Source organism: Rhyacophila brunnea, unplaced genomic scaffold, assembly GCF_057557595.1.
Source record: "Rhyacophila brunnea isolate RB1 unplaced genomic scaffold, BYU_Rbru_1.0 scaffold_13, whole genome shotgun sequence".
NCBI classification, from domain to species: Eukaryota; Metazoa; Arthropoda; class Insecta; order Trichoptera; family Rhyacophilidae; genus Rhyacophila; species Rhyacophila brunnea.
Genome location: NW_028232785.1, coordinates 36,949,585 through 36,968,709, shown reverse-complemented (window position 1 = coordinate 36,968,709; position 19,125 = coordinate 36,949,585). Strand labels below are relative to the sequence as shown.

Sequence of the window (19,125 nt, the reverse complement as noted above, 5' to 3'; positions counted from 1 at the left end):
AAGACCAGAACGTGGGTGTCAACCTTTCGTTTTGACGTTTTAAATTTAAAGACTGCCATCCCCTTATCTAGTACACGAATGCCTATTCCGATACCTCGTTGGAAAGCTAGAAACTTTCCCCTTCGTTTGAACACGAAAAATCATATAAAATCAACTATTTTGCTTACGTCATCGTAACTGCGTATTTAAGGGACATGTTCTAGAGGGTGCTTAAAACACCCCTATTAAGTCTTAATTTTGCGGAAATAAAGTAGAGTAAATTTAACCCGACTAAAGTAGAAGATATCTCTATTAGAAAATTGTCAGGAACGGGAGATATACGTAAATTTATCCCGTGAGAGAAAGATATACATCTGCTATCCCTTACGGACTGTTTCCTGTTAAACCTCTATCCGAAGGGTATAAAAGGCGACCACTTTTCCCGTAAAATCATTAGTTTCTACACTCTTCACCAGCGATCTTCAGCAAGCAGCAGTCCTCACTGCAAAGTTGCGAGACATGGTTCTCAGTACATTCGCGATTCATACGTACCAGTAAGTCCCCTTCGGCGGGCAAAACGTAGCGCGAATATCACGTATCTGTCGGTAGTGACGTATGCCGCTAAAACGTAGCGCGAATAACACGTATCTGCCGCTAGTGACGCACGACGCGGAGTAATTTTATTTTTCATTACTCATCATACGAGGTAACGTAATCGGGATAAATTACGCGATCGGATTTGTTTTATAAAAACAAATTAATAAACTCAGTTCGTAATAATAAATTTTACAAATCTTTTCGGAATTATAAAATAAATTTTTGAAACTTTATTAAGTAAACATAATTATAAGAAACAAATTTTAGTAAATAAATTTGTAAACATTAAGCAAACCTTTTGTAAACAAGTTTGTAAACACAAATAAATATTTGTAAACATACTGTGAACATAAATAAACTTTATAAACAACAATAAAATAAATTCTATTCTTTTAATAAACCCAATACTATGTGACTAAAGAATAATTTATATTTTCTTACGGGAAAATATTTCATGAAAAAAAATATTCAAAGAATATTTGCGTATACATTCTCCGAGTTAGGTGTGACTTTTTGGAAACCTGTGAAAGATTTCACAGAGATCCTATAGTGAACAAATAAATAGTTTACTGATACTTTAATGAGATTTAATTACGGGAACAATGACAGTTAACTTTATTGTGAAACCGTGAACTCTAGAACCCGAATAAATTCGGCACCACACCAGCTGAGAGTTTTATTTGGGAATTCAAAAGTTGTGACACTACAAAGGAGATCCACCTCTCCTAGTTCATCACTAGTCTCCTCAGTGACGGCCCGGTAGCATTATTGAGTTAGCCGTGAGCCGGGTCATGTCAGTAGCCAACATTTTAAGACCGCCAGCACGAGGTCGGCCAAGAAACATGTTAACCTCGACATCCCAGGTAGACACAGAGCCAGCTGCTCGCAGGAGAAATGTTGTCCCTCAACCGATCGCTGAGGTGCGGTTGGAACACGTTGGCCATCTTCCTTGCTTTCAGGATGACCATTCAACATCCGTGTGCAGATATCCTGGATGCAAGTCCCGCACCAGGTATATTTGCAAATATTAAAATGCAATATATACCTGTGTACAAAATTTTTCTTTGAGCTGTATGATGCAGCTCAAAGCAATTTTAAAGTATATATTTTAAGTGTAAATATATTTAATTATCCTATTTATAATGTTTTTTTATTGTTTTTATTGATAATGTTCTAATAAAATTATCCATTCCTTTGAAAAAGTTGTTTTTTTTACCTTCCCTAAGTTTATAGAGAATGTAATATTCATCTGCAGTGTGACTTCGGGGATCTAGGATCATAAGGGCGAAACTACAAAAACACTACTGAGATAAATGGGAAAATAGGGTAAAATAGTTTTTATTGTTAAAAAAAACAATTTCACACTGTAAAAATACAAAAAAAAAACTAAAGCCGTTGTAACATATTAATAAGAGTAATGTAGAGCATCAATATCGTCATTTTAGTCATTAGTTAGATTGGAAAAAATAAAATATAATTAATGGGAAACATTCGCCCTTTTGTCTCTCAAAATATTTTCAAATAAGGTTACTGGTAAATATTTCTTCTTAATACAATATAGATAATACAAAACATAGGCGAAATATCATTCATCAAATTCTATTCCTAAATCTAACTATATACATAATTTTGCTATGCATCTTTTTCATCCATGTTTTCCTAATTATTGTCAACATTTGACAAGAAATGAAAATATAATTAATATTAAATTCTACAGTTTACCTGTAGAATTTAATATTAATTATATTTTCATTTCTTGTAAAATGGAATTCTACCAAGTAAATGCTAACTCAATTAATTAACATTTGACAACTTTAAAGAATTGTAAAAATAATGATATTGTTCCTGAATAATGCCCATTGATATCTTTTTCGCAGTGAGGGAAAGTGCTGCGTTATATTTAGGCTGGAGTCGAAAAGATGAATGGTTAATTATTCTGGTTTCTCTTCGTATGACTTGGAGCATTTTGAATGGCTCGTCACAATCATATTTTCTCAATCCGTATGAATCGTATAACACTTTCTCCATCCGCATCAATCTTCTTATTTTTATTTTTATTCTTTTTTATTTTTATTTTATTCTATATTTCTTATATGCATTTTTGTCATTTTGTAATTCAGAAAAATCAAGAAAATCTTGTTGATCCATCTCAGTTACATTGTATTTTTGTGTGTGCCATCTGAACAGCAGAGTACCATGCGGATGGATGGTATTTATATCCAAATGCTTTAGTTTTCGATTCTCGCATGAACGGAATCTCATTTCATTTGCGAGTGCCTGGATTCAAAGAACATTTGATTAACTATCGGAATTTTTGGGAACGACTATGTTTTATAATGAACATCTTGTGGCACCATCCAGTCTTTGTTTTTCAATATCGCCTAAAGACCAATATGAATTCAACATTGTCTGCCGTACTGTTTCGGTAAAATTCTCATTGCACTTTCTGGGACATTTAGAACAGTCTTTGGGCTTTAAATAACTTCCTTCAATTTGCTTACCTGTAACTGAAATATATAACGTTCCGTTTTGTCTATTAGTTATATGCTTATTTTTCCATTCGTAGGGCTTAGCAATACATGTTCGTTTATTATTTAACTCATCAAAAACACAATCTTATTTCTGAATTGAACATTTTCGGACATCATCGAAATTATTTCTTATTGTAATTTCTTCTGGGCATCCATTAAATTTTTCAAAAAACCGGTTGAGCTATTCAAAGACGTAGTAATTCCTGAGATGCTGTAAATGAGTTTGTTCTACAGGAAATCGATGAATTAACTCACTTTTATCTGTTTTCATAATATAATATTATGAAGTATATACCATGGTTAAATTCAGCATATAATGGTGGTTCATGCGTAGGTTCTAATATATTTTCTACTGACAATAATAATTGTTCCGAATGTCCTGGTAATGGCTCAAATACAATCTCTTCAAAAAATCCTGTTTCACTATTCAACCACGAAGTAAATTCTGGGATGATGTGCATGTCTAAGAAAAGAAATAGTATTTTTAATACAAAAGACAGATATTTTGAATCCGGTTTTCTAAAAAAAATATAAAATATTAATTACATAATACATAATAGAGCTCAATTCTGTCTTTTATGATGAGTGAATATTCTGCATTATTTTCCATTAGTAATTTTGCTGGCCATCCTGGTAACGACGTATCAGGGAGAAACTCTCGAAAATATTATCTTGAGCTCTGCAACCATGAAGTAACTCCTAAGATGATAATATGCATGTCTGAGAAAAAAAAACGTATTTTTAATACACTCAGCTAGTGGATAAAGCCATATCTGAACAAATGAACAATTCATTATAATATTTCATCAAGGTTAACTGTTTATCAGAGTTATTCTCCTTGAAATTATAATCATTAGTCGGTGTATTATCTGGTACATGATTTGAGTTCAAAACATTCAGTTCTTCGTCTTCCAATTCTGTATTTCGATCTGCAAAAACATGATTTATAATGATGCTGTAAGTATATAAATATTTAATCAGATTACATTTAAAAACAATTTGACCGGTTAGGAGTCGAAATAACATAACTTAAATATATATTACTCTTCGCATGCTTGTACGTTGGTTCTGTTTAAAGATATCCACAATCATTACTTCTTCAAAACATTGTTGATATGCAAGTATGAACCGATAACAAGTGTTTACTTAAGTCAAATTGACAACTTACGCCAAACTAAAAATTACGAAACTTCCATAAACTAAACTTTATGTCAGTGACATAAAGGCGAAACGCCACTTACGTCAAAGTGTCCTTGATTAATCGGCATTAATGTCAGAGTCACACAGGTGTAAGAGGACATTCACCCATATGACATTAAAATTCCACGTGGATTTGTAGATACGCCAAGTAATATCTGGCAAACCGCTACACGTACGAGTTTCATCTTTGTACATATTATGATAGAACTGCGTTCTAGCAAGACAATGCAATATTTAACTCAAAACAGCCATTTTTGTAGTTTCGCCCTTATGATCCTAGAACTGCGACTTGATATCCACATAATGTGCATATAGAATACCTATTTGAGGCGCCGAGCACCAAAGGAGCTCAAGCACCGTTTAACAAAAGTGCTACAAAATGGCCGTCAAGTTTTCAGTGAATTTATTTTTTTAATTTTAAACTTGAATGTTGAAATGGACAATTATTTTCTAAGCAAAGCAAATTTAAAAAAATCAAAGTATTATTTGCAATAATATTTAATGAAAAATATCTATTGGATTCCAAAAAAAAAATGGTGTTTGAGCCTCTTTGGCATATAGAAAAATGAAAAAAGGTGGCACTTGATACTTTTTTTTGTTGCATAAGCTTCTGTGGCATTAACATTTTCAAACTCAAGTAATGGCATTAATTTAAAAAAAATGTTTTAAAGTAAGGGTTTGGTAAGCAATAAAAAAACATTTTGATATAAACAAATTTTATTATGCCAAATAAACACTGAAAAAATGGTCAAATTTGTGATGATTGTTACATGAGTTTGTTTGGCACAAAATTTGCCATATAATATTAAATACGTTTTTGCCATTACAGCAATGATTTCAAAGCCTTTGGATTGTTTTTTTTTTTGTAATAACTATCTATATACCCAATATTATTAATAATACTAAATAAAATCGTTACTCCAAACTGGCCAAAATAACAAAATCATTATTCAAATTTAACACCATCATTTTTTCTCAAGGATTCAGGTGATTTTTTAAATACTTTTTTTAGTGTATATCAATCGTAATTGGATATAAAACAAGATGAAATTAGAAATAAGAATTATTTTCCTTTCCACACTTCATGTGTTAGTGGACATAATTACTAAAATGATGTTAATAACCATATTTCAAAAGTAATCTAAAATATTTTAAACAGCTGCGTACCTATGTGAGAGAAAAACGGATAGAACATGTTAAACTTACCGCGATTTTCCTCGTTTACAGGTTTAACACACATCGAAACTATTTTTCTAATCCTTCTTGAGCTCATTTTTAGTTTTTTTCACTGTTGATAACGTATATTCAATACGACAAATCTGACAGCTGTTTTGGTCTCGCGCTCTCCATAGTATAATGGCGGATAAGCTTCTGTGGCGTGCCGACATAACGACCAAAACAATTATGCCACAGAAAATAAATGTCTATTGTAAAATATCTATAATTATTTGTGCGATAAGACTTTGTGGCATGAGACATATCGATTTATAGAAATATCCTACATTCAAATGTCAAAAATCGTAAAGTTGGCGCTTGAGCTCCTTTGGCACTCGGCGCCTCATTTTACTTGTCATAAAATAAAAAAAAAAAAAAAAAATTTTGTCATAGACTCTCTTCTTCCTTCTTCTGAATTAATTCAATAAAATCAAAGAAATATTTTTTTCAATGGCTGGTTCTCCTTCGGGTCTCAAGAGGTATGTTAAGACGGTATTATTTGCGACCCGGGTTTCGCCTTTCGGCATCTTCAAGGTACTGTGTTCACTCACCAAAAGGCAAATAAACACTTACAATGAGTACGTCTTTTGACTCTAACTTATATAAAAAATCAATACAATAAAGTAGGTAACATTTCCATTACCTACCTATCAAGTCATGGGTCACAATAAAAAAATATTACAAAAAAATTATGAATAGTTGGTGTTTGTAAAAAACCCCCTCTATTATCATCAATAATAAATCGTCAAAACTTAATAGGTCATTAGTAATTATAAACAATAAAAATACTTCACTCAAGACGTGTAAAACATCTGTTTTGACTCATTGCCGGATACCGACTAGACGGCGCTGATTCGGCTTCATCAGCTTAGGATCGCTCTTCACAGGAAGCACGATCCAAATTTGACCGACATGTCTACCAACCTAAATTTTCGCTGTATTACGAATTGGAGAAAGCCGCCGATAACTGTTTAATGTATGGAATGCCTTTCGTATTAATTTGGACAATGGAAATAATGGAAACGTACTAAAGTGATGACCGTTAAGAATAGACCTGTTGGAAAGGTCTATTATTTACGTCGATACTTTATTAAAAAGGAGCGTTTCCGATTTTTATTATTTGAAAGACGACGTCATAATGTCACACCTTTGAATTGTTCCCATTTGGGGATGTCTTCTCTGGGGGTCTAGAGAGGCCGGAACCATTTCCGAGCTGACTCATAGTACTGGTTGGTTAAGAGAAAAAAAATATCCGGCAACGCTGTTTGTCCGAACACAAAAAAAGCAACGCTCCATTTGTGTACACCGCTTTTATGGTGGGAGATCACTTGCAGTGCTAAAGCGCGTCTCGCTGATAGCGATATCAAAAAGCGCTTCTCGCTGATGGCAAGATCGTAAGCGAAAAATATCTAATAGGCTTCCACCAGAGATTGCTATTGTAAACATATGCATTTCGCATTCCGAAAAATTTATGAAAATGTAATAAATAGTAAACTAGGTATATGTCAAATAAAAATCTCCGTTGTGTTTATTTGATCTCTCCCAAGTCCCAAATAACAGAAGATGACCAGCAACAAGCATACCGAGCGAAGAAAGAGAATGCATATTCTTCGCACTGACGGGAGATGGCAATAACTATAATATTATGGGTTACAATAATAAATAGTTTCCTTGTGCGAACAGGTGCTACTTATTATGAATGGGAAAGTGTGAATAAAAACGATTAAAACCAAATATGTTTCCGATTTACTTTATTTATAAACAAAATATAATACATATTGTCACAAAATTCAGTTTTTAACCAAGCTATCGTCATACACAGCAGGTTGGTATCTTCCACTTTGCAAACGGCTAAAAATGTTGGGTTCATTCATTCAAAACAAAAACTTCCGTCGGCTGACATTTTATTTAGACATAGGTACCTAACCAATTCCAATCTCTTCGGACATAACTATTATTACCATAACAAACCAAACTCTTAATAATTAAGAGGAGCTTGCATAGAACATTAAAGAACACCTATAATTATTTACAGGCATAAACGAAAATACGATGACAGTTGAACATTTTTTTTTGTATTTAGTGACGTCACACGTATTTCGATTCAATGAAGTAGATGTGTTTATCTACCAGAGCATCTATTCTATACACAAGACTATTACCGGCCGCTATCGGCAACTATCGAGGGGCGTTTTCATTTTTTTGTGTCGAAGTATTAGCAGTTCTTGTAACAATAACAAGAAGTTGGTTTTAATTGTTCAATACGTGCTAATACTTCGATATAAAAAGGAAAAACTACCCTCGATAGCAATCTTGTGACAAGAATAGATGTGCAGAGGCACCTAGCGCAAAAGTACGAAGCTTGCACACATTTATATTTTTATAAAAATCTATGTTTTTTAAAATGATTATAAAAAATATTAAAACAAAGAATAAGTAAAAATCTCTTAAGCACATCATAGAAAACTTAATAAACTAATACCTTAATAATATGACATTAAACTATATGTCCCTAAGTAATAATAAGATGGGGTCCTTTGACAATTTCACATGTTATAACATTTTTTTTTAATTGAAAGTTTATCTTTGACTTTAATGTTTTCAGATAGGTTATTAATTTAGTTAAAATTGTGAATTATCAAAAATATGTATATCGCCTTAAACCCTGCGAAACCAAACCATAACAGAATATACTTTGTCAAAAAATACTCATCTATCTATAAAATATATGCATGAGAAATTGCAATTATCATATGTAAATGGCTTTAAACTAGAATGAGTCATTTTGTGCAATTTTATGCTACCAGATTTTATGCACGAGTAATTATTACATAAATCACGTTTAAAAAGCTTTTCACCAGACTGCGTGTTTTTGTGTTTTTTCATGGTACCTGAATGTATGTATAAGTAATTTTTCTTAATCACATTTCATTGTTGTTTAATTTATTAAAACGCATCCCTCTGAGTCAGACGAAACCGGACCTAATTTATTGCTTAAATGTGGAATAAGTACAACAAAAAAAATGCGTTTTATTAAATTAAACAATACAATGCAGTTCAAAAGTTTTTCACCAGAATGAGTCTTTTTATGCAATTTCATGGTACTAGATTTTATGCAAGAGTAATTATAATATAATAATAATAAATATAATATAATAATATTAAAAATAAAGTAACATTTAACACATAATAACTTTCCAACAGGATGAGTAATTTTTTGTCTTGTCATGTGACTAGACGTCGTGCATCAGTAAATTCATGTGTCACATTTACATGTTTTTTCACCAGAATGACTCATTTTGTGTCTTTTTATGTCACTTGATTGGCTGCATGAGTATTCGCACTTATCACATTTAAATGGTTTTTCACCAGAATGAGTCATTTTGTGTCTTTTCATGTTATCAGACGTCGTGAAAGAGTCATTTTGTGTCTTTTCATGGTAAACGACTGTCTGCATGAGTAATTGCATTTATCACAGTTAAATGGTTTTTCGCCAGAATGAGTCATTTTGTGTATTGTCAAGCTACCAGACGTCGTGCATGAATATTTGCATTTATCACATTTAAATGGCTTTTCACCAGAATGAGTCATTTTGTGTCTTTTCATGACATCTGATCGTGTGAATGAATAATTGCATGTGTCACATATAAAAGGCTTTTCACCAGAATGAGTCATTTTGTGTGTTTTCATGTTACCTGAATGTGTGCATGAGTAATTGCATTTATCACATTTAAATGGCTTTTCACCAGAATGAGTTATTTTGTGTGTTTTCATGTTACCTGAATATCTGCATGAGTAATTGCATATGTCACATTTAAATGGCTTTTCACAGGAATGAGACATTTTGTGTCTATTCATGTTACCTAAATATCTGCATGAGTAATTGCATATATCACATTTAAATGGTTTTTCACCACAATTAGTCATTTTGTGTGTTAACATGTGATTTGATTGTCTGCATGAGTATTTGCACTTATCACATTTAAATGGTTTTTCACCACAATTAGTCATTTTGTGTGTTAACATGACATCTGATCGTTTGCATGAATATTTGCACTTATCACATTTAAATGGCTTGTCAAAAGAATGAGTCATTTTATGAGTTTTCATTCCACCAGACGTTGTGCACGAGTGATTGCATTTATCACATTTAAATGGCTTTTCACCAGAATGAGTCATTTTATGTATTTTCATGCGACCAGACTGTATGCATGAGTAATTGCATTTATCACAGTTAAATGACTTTTCAACAGAATGAGTCATTTTGTGTGTTTTCATATGACCAGATTGTTTGCATGAGTATTTGCACTTATCACATTTAAATGGCTTATCATCAGAATAAGTCATTTTGAGTGATTTCACGTGACCAGAACGAAATCTTGAAAAATGACCATCGTCACATATAACCAGATTTGCAACGGAATCGGTCGTTTTTGCAATTGTGGTTTTATGTATCGCTTTGTGAAGCAACATTAGGTCGAACGATGAAAAAAAATCAAAACAGATACTGCACACAAAATTTTCTTTATGAAATGATTTTTTTTTCAGTTGTATAATAGCCACTAATAATTCTGTGGTTAACATATTCGATTGACAAATATCACGTTTAGTATTGCGACAGGCGACATCTTTGTACCTTTCAATATATTCCCCTAGTTCTTTCTTAATGTTTTGTTCCTCAATGTGTAGGTCTTCACTAGACGCTCGTTCTTCAGTCACGTCCCTGGACGATATGAAACTCGCAACATTGGCCGGTTCAGTGCTTCTAGCGATAATCTAAAAAAGACATTTAAAAGTATTAATAAATTTAAATTATAAGATTTTTAAATAACAGTTAATTATAAGTAAAAGATCTAGGTATAAATATTATACCTAGACACGGTGTTAGCAAACCTTTTTACAGTGGCACCCGTGCCAAAATTTTCTATATATAATCTTTCGACTGTCTGACGTGCCGAGCAGTTTTTTTATTGTGAATGAAAAAATGAAAAAGTAGTTTTTACGAATTTTAATAAAAAGGATTTAATTTTTGCAATAATTCTTGAGATTCTATCTTTCATCGTGTTTCTAGACGGATGCATATATTTTATTCTTTGAATATATAATTTTTGCTTGTTTTAAATTTTTTCAAAAAGGTCGTAGGAGCAATTTAACCACGCTTGTTTTATATATTCCCCATAACTTAACGGTTTTTTATTTCCAGTGTCAGTCAGAATTACTACTACTAGCTCCACCAAGTTTTTGTTTTTTATTTCGTACACAGGCATTTTTGTTGGTGCCAATTAAATGGTTTATTACTGTAGTACTCAGATGAGGCATTCTCTCGCTACAGTGGTCTCAAGCATTGTAAATCGATCAAAATCAGAAGTTCGCGCAGCGGCGTCCTCCGCCGCCTGATGAGGTGAGTACGACACGATTGTCACTTATTTTCTTTCGTGAACCGATTATAAACGATTGCTTTAGTTGATTTCAAAAAATGGACCTCCTCCAAGGTCGTGCAATTTGATATATCTGGATTAATTCCTGTAATACTTCGTGGAGTAACTGGTTTATGCTGATAAACCCAATGGAAACCATTATTGTTCGCGATATACACCCAGCAGTTCTCGAATAAATGACATCCAAATTGGGTGACCAGAATTTTTTTCCTTGAGAATAATTCTGGTGACCATATTAATTTTAATGCCATGTAGATATCGATTATTCGAATATAAAAAAAAATGTTTAAAAGTTGTGTTATTAGTGAACCTGTAAATGAACGTACCTGGTCTACTGGGCTGTATTGTCGATCCAAGGAGCCGGGTTGAGGATTCTCATTATTGATTTGGCGAATTGTTTCGTCAACAAATTCTTGTTTGATGATGAACACCTCATTATCATTCTCCGACCTTATATTGATCAAGCTGTCTCCACACTCCTGAAAATAACAACATGATTAATATTATGTAACAGTATCGCCATTATGATCAGCCAGAGTCAATCCATTTCTGGATAAGACCTGCCACCAATGTACGACTGCATTTGGCAAGTGTGTGTATACTCACCGAAAGACATTCGTAAACTTCGTACTTTTTGTAAACATATAGCACATTGAGATCTATAGGGTCGTAACTGCAAATAACATGATCGTGAGTAATTTGAGTTTGAATGTTAAATAATTAACTACAATTTAATTAATTGCAGTAGACTGCAGAAAATTGTACCATGTTTGAATTCTTTTGTTACTTTACCCTGTAGTTCTTAAATATATTAATATATTTTAAAAATTATATTGTGGATTTTAGCAGTTGCGGCCATATAGTTTTAGAATTGACGAACATACTTGCAGATGCGGCTTCATAGTTTTAATATAAAAATTCTTTTATTGAAGAAATAAAAAAACTAATAAAAATAATATAGAACATATAGAAATAAAAGAGGACAATAAAAATAACTTTCATAATAACTCCGATTTGAAATATCATATATTTCAATGTCGGACTAATAAAAATAATCGGTGTGTGTACTTATGTATTCACGTTAGAAGTTATACTTCTTTTGCGTAACAAAACAAGAACAAAACTTGCGATAACCTAGATTCTTCGACTAGCTCTTAATCATCTTGTTAAATTACACACGTAAGAAATCGGGCCGCCTATTGAAGCGCCGTTGGTTTATTTCTATAAATTATATAATTATTTATCGTTTTTTTTTATTTTTAAAGTACCAACTGTCACTCTGACGTTTAATTGTTTGTTTAGGTAAGGAATTGCAAATTGCTGACAATAATAAATTCGCTGCCTAGGCAACGGAACAATTCTTACCTATAATATTATAGTGTATAATCGTCACGATTGCAGTATCATACTGTGGCGTAAAGGCAGCGCGTTCGGCTGATAACTGAACAATCGGTGTTACGAATCTAATCGACTGCGTTTTTTTTCGTGTGAAAAAATAAATTATGTGTACATTTTTGGATAATTTTGCAGTTGCGACCCTATAGATCTCAGGGTGCGATAAGTATTTATCATACCATGTTAAACATACATAATTTATAAACACTCATGAGAAAATATTGCCAATAGAGAAATTATTTTTCGAAAAAAGTAAGAATCAAAACTGCGTATCTTGGGTATCGCGCACTGTGCATTACCACTATCCTACGACTGCCATGCTTAATTACGAGAAATTTTAACTATTGGTCTTTTAAATACCTGCTCATAAGCGCTTTCCAAAACTGAAAAAATCTATAAACACAAAAATGTCGATCCTCAGCCATGAGTGTACGACCAATAAGAAGTGCAAAGCATAGTGTTAGCCGCGTTAAGCAGGCTCTCACGTAAAAACCCGTCCATCTGCAACGTGTCGAATACGTCATCGTTATTCACAAAACACACGGTGCCAAATGGATCTGCGCAGATTGGCAAAAATAGTAAATTAAATTATTAGCAATTTCAAGTAAGTTACAACATCTTCAAGTGATCCGTGACGTCAGTTTGTAATTAATGTAATTAATACTTATTTTGATTTAAAATACAAAATCTAACTGCCGATAATAACTCAATTTAGAAAGCGCTTCAGAGAATATTGTAAAAATTGAGAGTTCAGAGTTCGTCGTCGCAATTAGATAAGATGCCTATACCACTGTGTTCAATGAGCGTCGGCGCAAATTCCAAGATGCAGGGTCGATGCTTAGTGGGTGTCAAAAAAGATTTTTTTCTATTGGTTATATATTTCCCAGAAGTGTTTTCAAATTATGTATGTTCAAACATTCATAAATCTTGTGAATTATTCGTTGGATCAAAAAAAAGCTGATACACAGTTACGTATATAATCACCTTTCCATAATTTATAGTGACTTGCCAGATATATTTTCAAACTATTTCTGTATATCTTCCACTTATAAGTATATTATGCGTCAATAATTCGCAACAATACGAGGCGGTGTACGCGTGTCTAGTAATCGAACAATTGTATCAAGATGGCCACGCGGCTTAAGCGTCGGCCTACACCGTCGTGGGTCCCAGGTTTGAGTCCTAGGTCTGGCAAGTATACATATTGTTTTTCAATTTGTGTATGAGAATATATTGACCTAACAGGTTGAACAAAGGGCTGACATCCATTTTTCGTAAAAACAAAAATATGTTAATACAAACCTCTACTCTGATGAGGCCCATATGAACTTATTAGGCACGAACCTAGATCTGAAAAAATAATACTCACCAAAGACGGATTTGGGCGTTCCCTAGATTCGACGAACGTATGGCTGCTTTCATTGTCAGTCTCTTTGAGAAGAGGATCAACTTCACATATTATTTCCACATCAGGTTTGATGTCAACCTATAAACAAAATAGTAAGTATGCACTGTCATTAATATATTTATAAAATAAATAATGTGTTTGACGAGATATCGTTGTATAACATTGAATCATTAAGCCTATTCCAGACCAATATAAATACAGTGTCACCTTAAAGTAGACTTAGAATGCGGCCACTTTTAACTTTTAGTTTCAAATTGTCAATGGATACATTTTGACCACAGAACATCCTTAGAAAATGGAAAACGGAGTAAGTCCATTCTACTATCTCCACGTTTGTTGTCCTGGTTTGTAGAGTTTCATTTGAAGAGAAATGAGCTTACAAGCGGTAAACGATTTGATTTCCTCATGGGAAGAAGCGATCCGCAACTTTGCAATGAATGTGATGTTTTGGAGGACATTGTACATATAGCAGTACAATGCCCAAAATATAAACAACACAGGATATCTTCGAGAATGCGAGTGCCTTGGCGGTGGGTAGGACGGAAGAGATTGGCAGAATTGTAATGTTCTTTAACAGAATTGGAGCGAGGGTCTGTTCGGCGGATCCTCTTCTAGATGAGAAGAGGCGATATGACAAATGACACACAAATGAACCCACAAACCGTCCAAAATACCTGGTAATCATCTTAGACTGGACGCTGTCCTATAAGCAACACTGCATTAATAACAAAAATTAGACAGAAGCAAGGAACAGCATCCTGAGAAAACTAAGTAGCAATACGTGGGGAGCTCAACCACATACACTCGGGTCTAGGACGATTTGGCACCGCGAACTGGCCTCCGCCGATTGGCCTCCGGTAATTGGCCGCCGGTACAATCGGACGCCGGCCCAATTGGACGCCGACCCAATTCGACGCCGACCCAATTGGCCTCCGGGAGGATTGGACGCCGCACAGTTGAATTAAATGCGCAAAGGAATAGACGTACGTTACGATTTGTTGGAGTAAGTAAGCAAGTCAGTTTAATATGCTTCTATCTTCTCAGTAGTTGTACCTTATACATTTCGCGCTTGACACATTTTTAATATAGATTGAGAATAATTATTATGCCTTATGATGTTTATTAAAAGAAAATAAGTCTTCCCTCGCTAAAACTTTAAGATGTGCATAATCAATTAATTTATTGTCTATACACGGGTACTTATTTATATTTACAACAAATATTAAAAATAATGTTAGATGTTAGAATGAAAATTACATTATATTTCAGCGTTTTATCGACTTAGTATTATAATAAAGCTTAAACATGTATATTAATATGCATAAATGCGTATTTTAAGATAGTATGAAATTAAAAACAAAATATTAAGTAAGTTATCTGCTAAGTATAAATGTTTCAGTACTTTGATAAACTACTTAGGTACTGGGTGCTGGACGAAATCCTGAAGGCCGAGTTCCCGAATGCTGAAATCCCGAATGGCCGAAATCCCGAAAGCCTAAATCCCGAATACCGAAATCCCGAACGCTGAAATCCCGAATGGCCGGAATCCCGAAGGCCGAAATCCCGAAAAATAAAAATAATACAAACATCAATAATTGCGCAATTTTTGCAAGAGACACAAAAACCCATTTTTTGTGGAAATATAAAAAAAAATGTAAAATACAAACATCAGTAATTGCGCAATCGTGAATTGCGCAAGTTTTGCAAGAGACACAAAATCCATTCGTTCTATAAAAATGGTCTCTCCTGAAAAAAAATTGCGCAATCGGAAAACCCATTTTCCGCAAAAATGGGATTTGTCTCTCTTACAAAAATTGCGCACACGATTGCGCCATTATTGATGTGTGTATTTGACATTTTTTTTATATTTCCACAAAAAATGGGTTTTTGTCTGTCTTGCAAAAATTGCGCAATTATTGATGTTTGTATTTTTTTATTTTTCGGGATTTCGGCCATTCGGGATTTCAGCATTCGGGATTTCGGCCTTCGGGATTTCGTCCAGCACCCAGTACCTAAGTATTTTATCAATCAAACTACTGAAATATTTATACTTAGCAGATAACTTACTTAATATTTTGTTTTTAATTTCATACTATCTTAAAATACGCATTTATGCATAATAATATACATGTTTAAGCTTTATTATAATATTAAGTCGATAAAACGCTGAAATATAATGTAATTTTCATTCTAACATCTAACATTATTTTTAATATTTGTTGTAAATATAAATAAGTACCCGTGTATAGACAATAAATTAATTGATTATGCACATCTTTAAGTTTTAGCGAGGGAAGACTTATTTTCTTTTAATAAACATCATAAGGCATAATAATTATTCTCAATCTATATTAAAAATGTGTCAAGCGCGAAATGTATAAGGTACAACTACTGAGAAGATAGAAGCATATTAAACTGACTTGCTTACTTACTCTAACAAATCGTAACGTACGTCTATTCCTTTGCGCATTTAATTCAACTGTGCGGCGTCCAATCCTCCCGGAGGCCAATTGGGTCGGCGTCGAATTGGGTCGGCGTCCAATTGGGCCGGCGTCCGATTGTACCGGCGGCCAATTACCGGAGGCCAATCGGCGGAGGCCAGTTCGCGGTGTCAAATCGTCCCATTCCCCATACACTCAGGGTCTCAATTCATGCACTATGGAAGTCGGTGGCTAAGTACGCCTGTCCGGTATGGTACAAGTCTGCGCACACGAGACATCTGGACACTGCGCTTAACGAAACCTGCCGGATCATAACGGGGTCTTTAAAACCCACACCTGTAACCAAAGTTCGAGTGCTTACAGGAATCCCCACCCCACCTAGCCAATCTGACGCTAAACTACAACCCGAGTTGAAAGGGCAGCCCAAGAGAGGGACCCGCGAAACGTCATGCCATGTGTATCAAATGTAAAAAACAAGCCTCAAATCCAGAAGAAGCTTGGCAACAACCATACCTCTGACGCTCCCACCCGAAGAAGATAGACTATCCGCGTGGAAGGCGAACCTAGCCTCTGAGGGTCTCAAAGATTGGGTAAAGCCAACAGAGCATCTCCTACCCGGAGCCAGTCTCGGGTACCGTACATGGAACGCCCTAAACAGACTGACAATCATGGTAGGGCGCACTTGAGACAACATGGTGAAGTGGGGGTTCTCCGATGACCAAACCTGTGAGTGCGGTGAAATGCAAAGCATGGGGCACCTTTTTTCATGCACGGCTCGCCCAGAAAGTTGCAATTTCGACGACGTCCTATAGGCGAGGAAAATGGTGTGGCCTTCGACAACTTCTAGAGTGACACTTTATAGCTATTGAAGCCCGGAATCAACAAAAATAAATGATTCTTATTAATTTACATAGGTATAACATGTAAAAACAAAGCTAAAATAATACGGACAAACTAATCCATGTGAAGAAAACTACACAGTTGCAATATGACGCCACAATTTGTATATATTTTATAAATACTTGGCCTTTGTGGCGACCAGCTCAGACGGCCCGATATGATTTTTAAAACTATTATAACTTCAAACTTTCTAATGAAGCGACAGCAGCGTCTTCTTTATGAATATATCTGATATTTTCATTGGATCCTTCATTCGCCGCCTTTTAAAATGTGCCGCATCTGTACAATGCATAACCTGCCAAACCCCACGGGACGTCACCGTAAATATATTATATCTGCATTCAAACAACTGACCTATACAATTACATATGAAGCTATACGTCACAGTGTATAGGTATAAGGATCCTAATTGAATGTCCACACCTGCAAACGACGATACCACATAACACAAATTTGGCGTAGGTTCTGAATTGAAACATTCCACACCTGTCGTACAAAAATAATTATTATCTACACATATTATAGACTCACGTATAAACTTTGACGTCACCAAGGCCGTTGCATCGAATGTCTTCGAGAAAGGGTGCTAAGTAGGATATGTTGCCCTATGCCCGGAGGAAACCGGGTGCCCTACACCAGGGAACACAGAATTAATGAGGACTGAAATACCTAACGGGTGTGGAGTAAGAGGCAACCGATCTAAGGTGTGGAAGACTATGGAATAAAATAAACACATGTCAAGAATACACTTGTATTTCGTTCTGACAACTGCTCTCGGCTTAGGCACTGACGCTCATTCAATATTGGTGTATTGTAAGGTTGCAACACACATTATTGCACGACTATAATGTGAGGTTCATTTTCGTAGAAAACTCTCGCGTGGTGCAGTGCGTAAGGCGCTCGCCTTCCATCCGGGAGCTCCGGGTTCGACCCAGTAAGGTTAAAAATATATTTACATAATCTAATAGATAGCTTGGGAGTTATGCCACTGTTATTGGGCTTCACGGCCTGTTGTGGTGTTTAACAAAGAAACAAAAAGAAAAAAACCCCTGCATCAAAAGGTAGTGTGTATTCGGGGTATTATAGCATAACAGAAGTCTATTTATTACTCTGTTCTGTACTCAAAACCCTTCATTACGTAGATTGGGTACAAGTTGTTATGGGGAAACCAAACACATTTTGAAAATAGCCGATATACTGTATTATTTGTAAGGTTGGGCTAGTTTAGGTTAAGTTACGTTAGGTTATCATTCTTGAATTCAAAAATTAGGTATGCCAACATCAGCTATGACAATTAGAGCGGTTCCCGCCTGGCTTCTCCATAACCGTCTTGTACCGAAGGTTGTAATTACCAAAACGCCAATCTTGGTAGGTATATAAATATATAATGTATTTTACTGCGAACCGACAACATATTAATCAAATACACTGACTGACAAGCTGTGTACATGGTAACTGTTTTCTTAAGAAGAAACAACGCGTGGCATGTGGTGTACTACTTGTCCACACTTCATTTAATATGATAGTATGACCGAATGATTGTACGCGTTGTGTTTCAAACAAATGGTTCTGCGCCTTCATTGGTATGCGTCAAGCACTGTACAATAATAAAATTAGATATACTTAATAATAAACATATTATATTACCTCCAAAATGGCGGCGTACGAATGCTCGATACGGAATTGTTGAATAAAATATGATTGTGACGTTTGTCCTTCCGGGCTGTGCGAGCGTTTTATCGGTATATAGATAGAACTGAATGATGTTCCGGGATCGGTGTCAACGTCTGCCGGTTCACTTTTAATTTCCATCTTTTAAAATGTTACGTAAATTGAATGAACAGTAATTGGCATCAGTGACAGCTGACAGCTCACGAAAACGTTACTAAAATAGTGTCAGTGTTGCCACACCAGAGAGAAGGTTGCACTAAAAAAAGACGAAATAAAAATTAGTTTTAACTAATTAATTAAGAGATTAACATAACAACTCATTGAGAGCAATGTATGTGTATTGGTAAACA

At 34.6% G+C, this 19,125-nt stretch overlaps 2 long non-coding RNA genes across 2 annotated transcripts in view; both read right to left on the bottom strand.

The window, feature by feature from the left end:
- LOC147077432 (uncharacterized) overlaps positions 1 to 19,125 on the bottom strand; it is a 199,066-nt gene that overhangs the window by 66,455 nt on the left and 113,486 nt on the right. The gene's annotated exons all lie outside the window — the stretch shown is intronic.
- Positions 8,967 to 18,841, bottom strand: LOC147077437 (uncharacterized). The gene is made up of 4 exons (XR_015069834.1): positions 18,752 to 18,841; positions 13,725 to 13,841; positions 11,287 to 11,439; positions 8,967 to 10,298 (listed from the first exon to the last, which is right to left on the bottom strand). It is a non-coding gene; the product is annotated as an uncharacterized LOC147077437 (long non-coding RNA).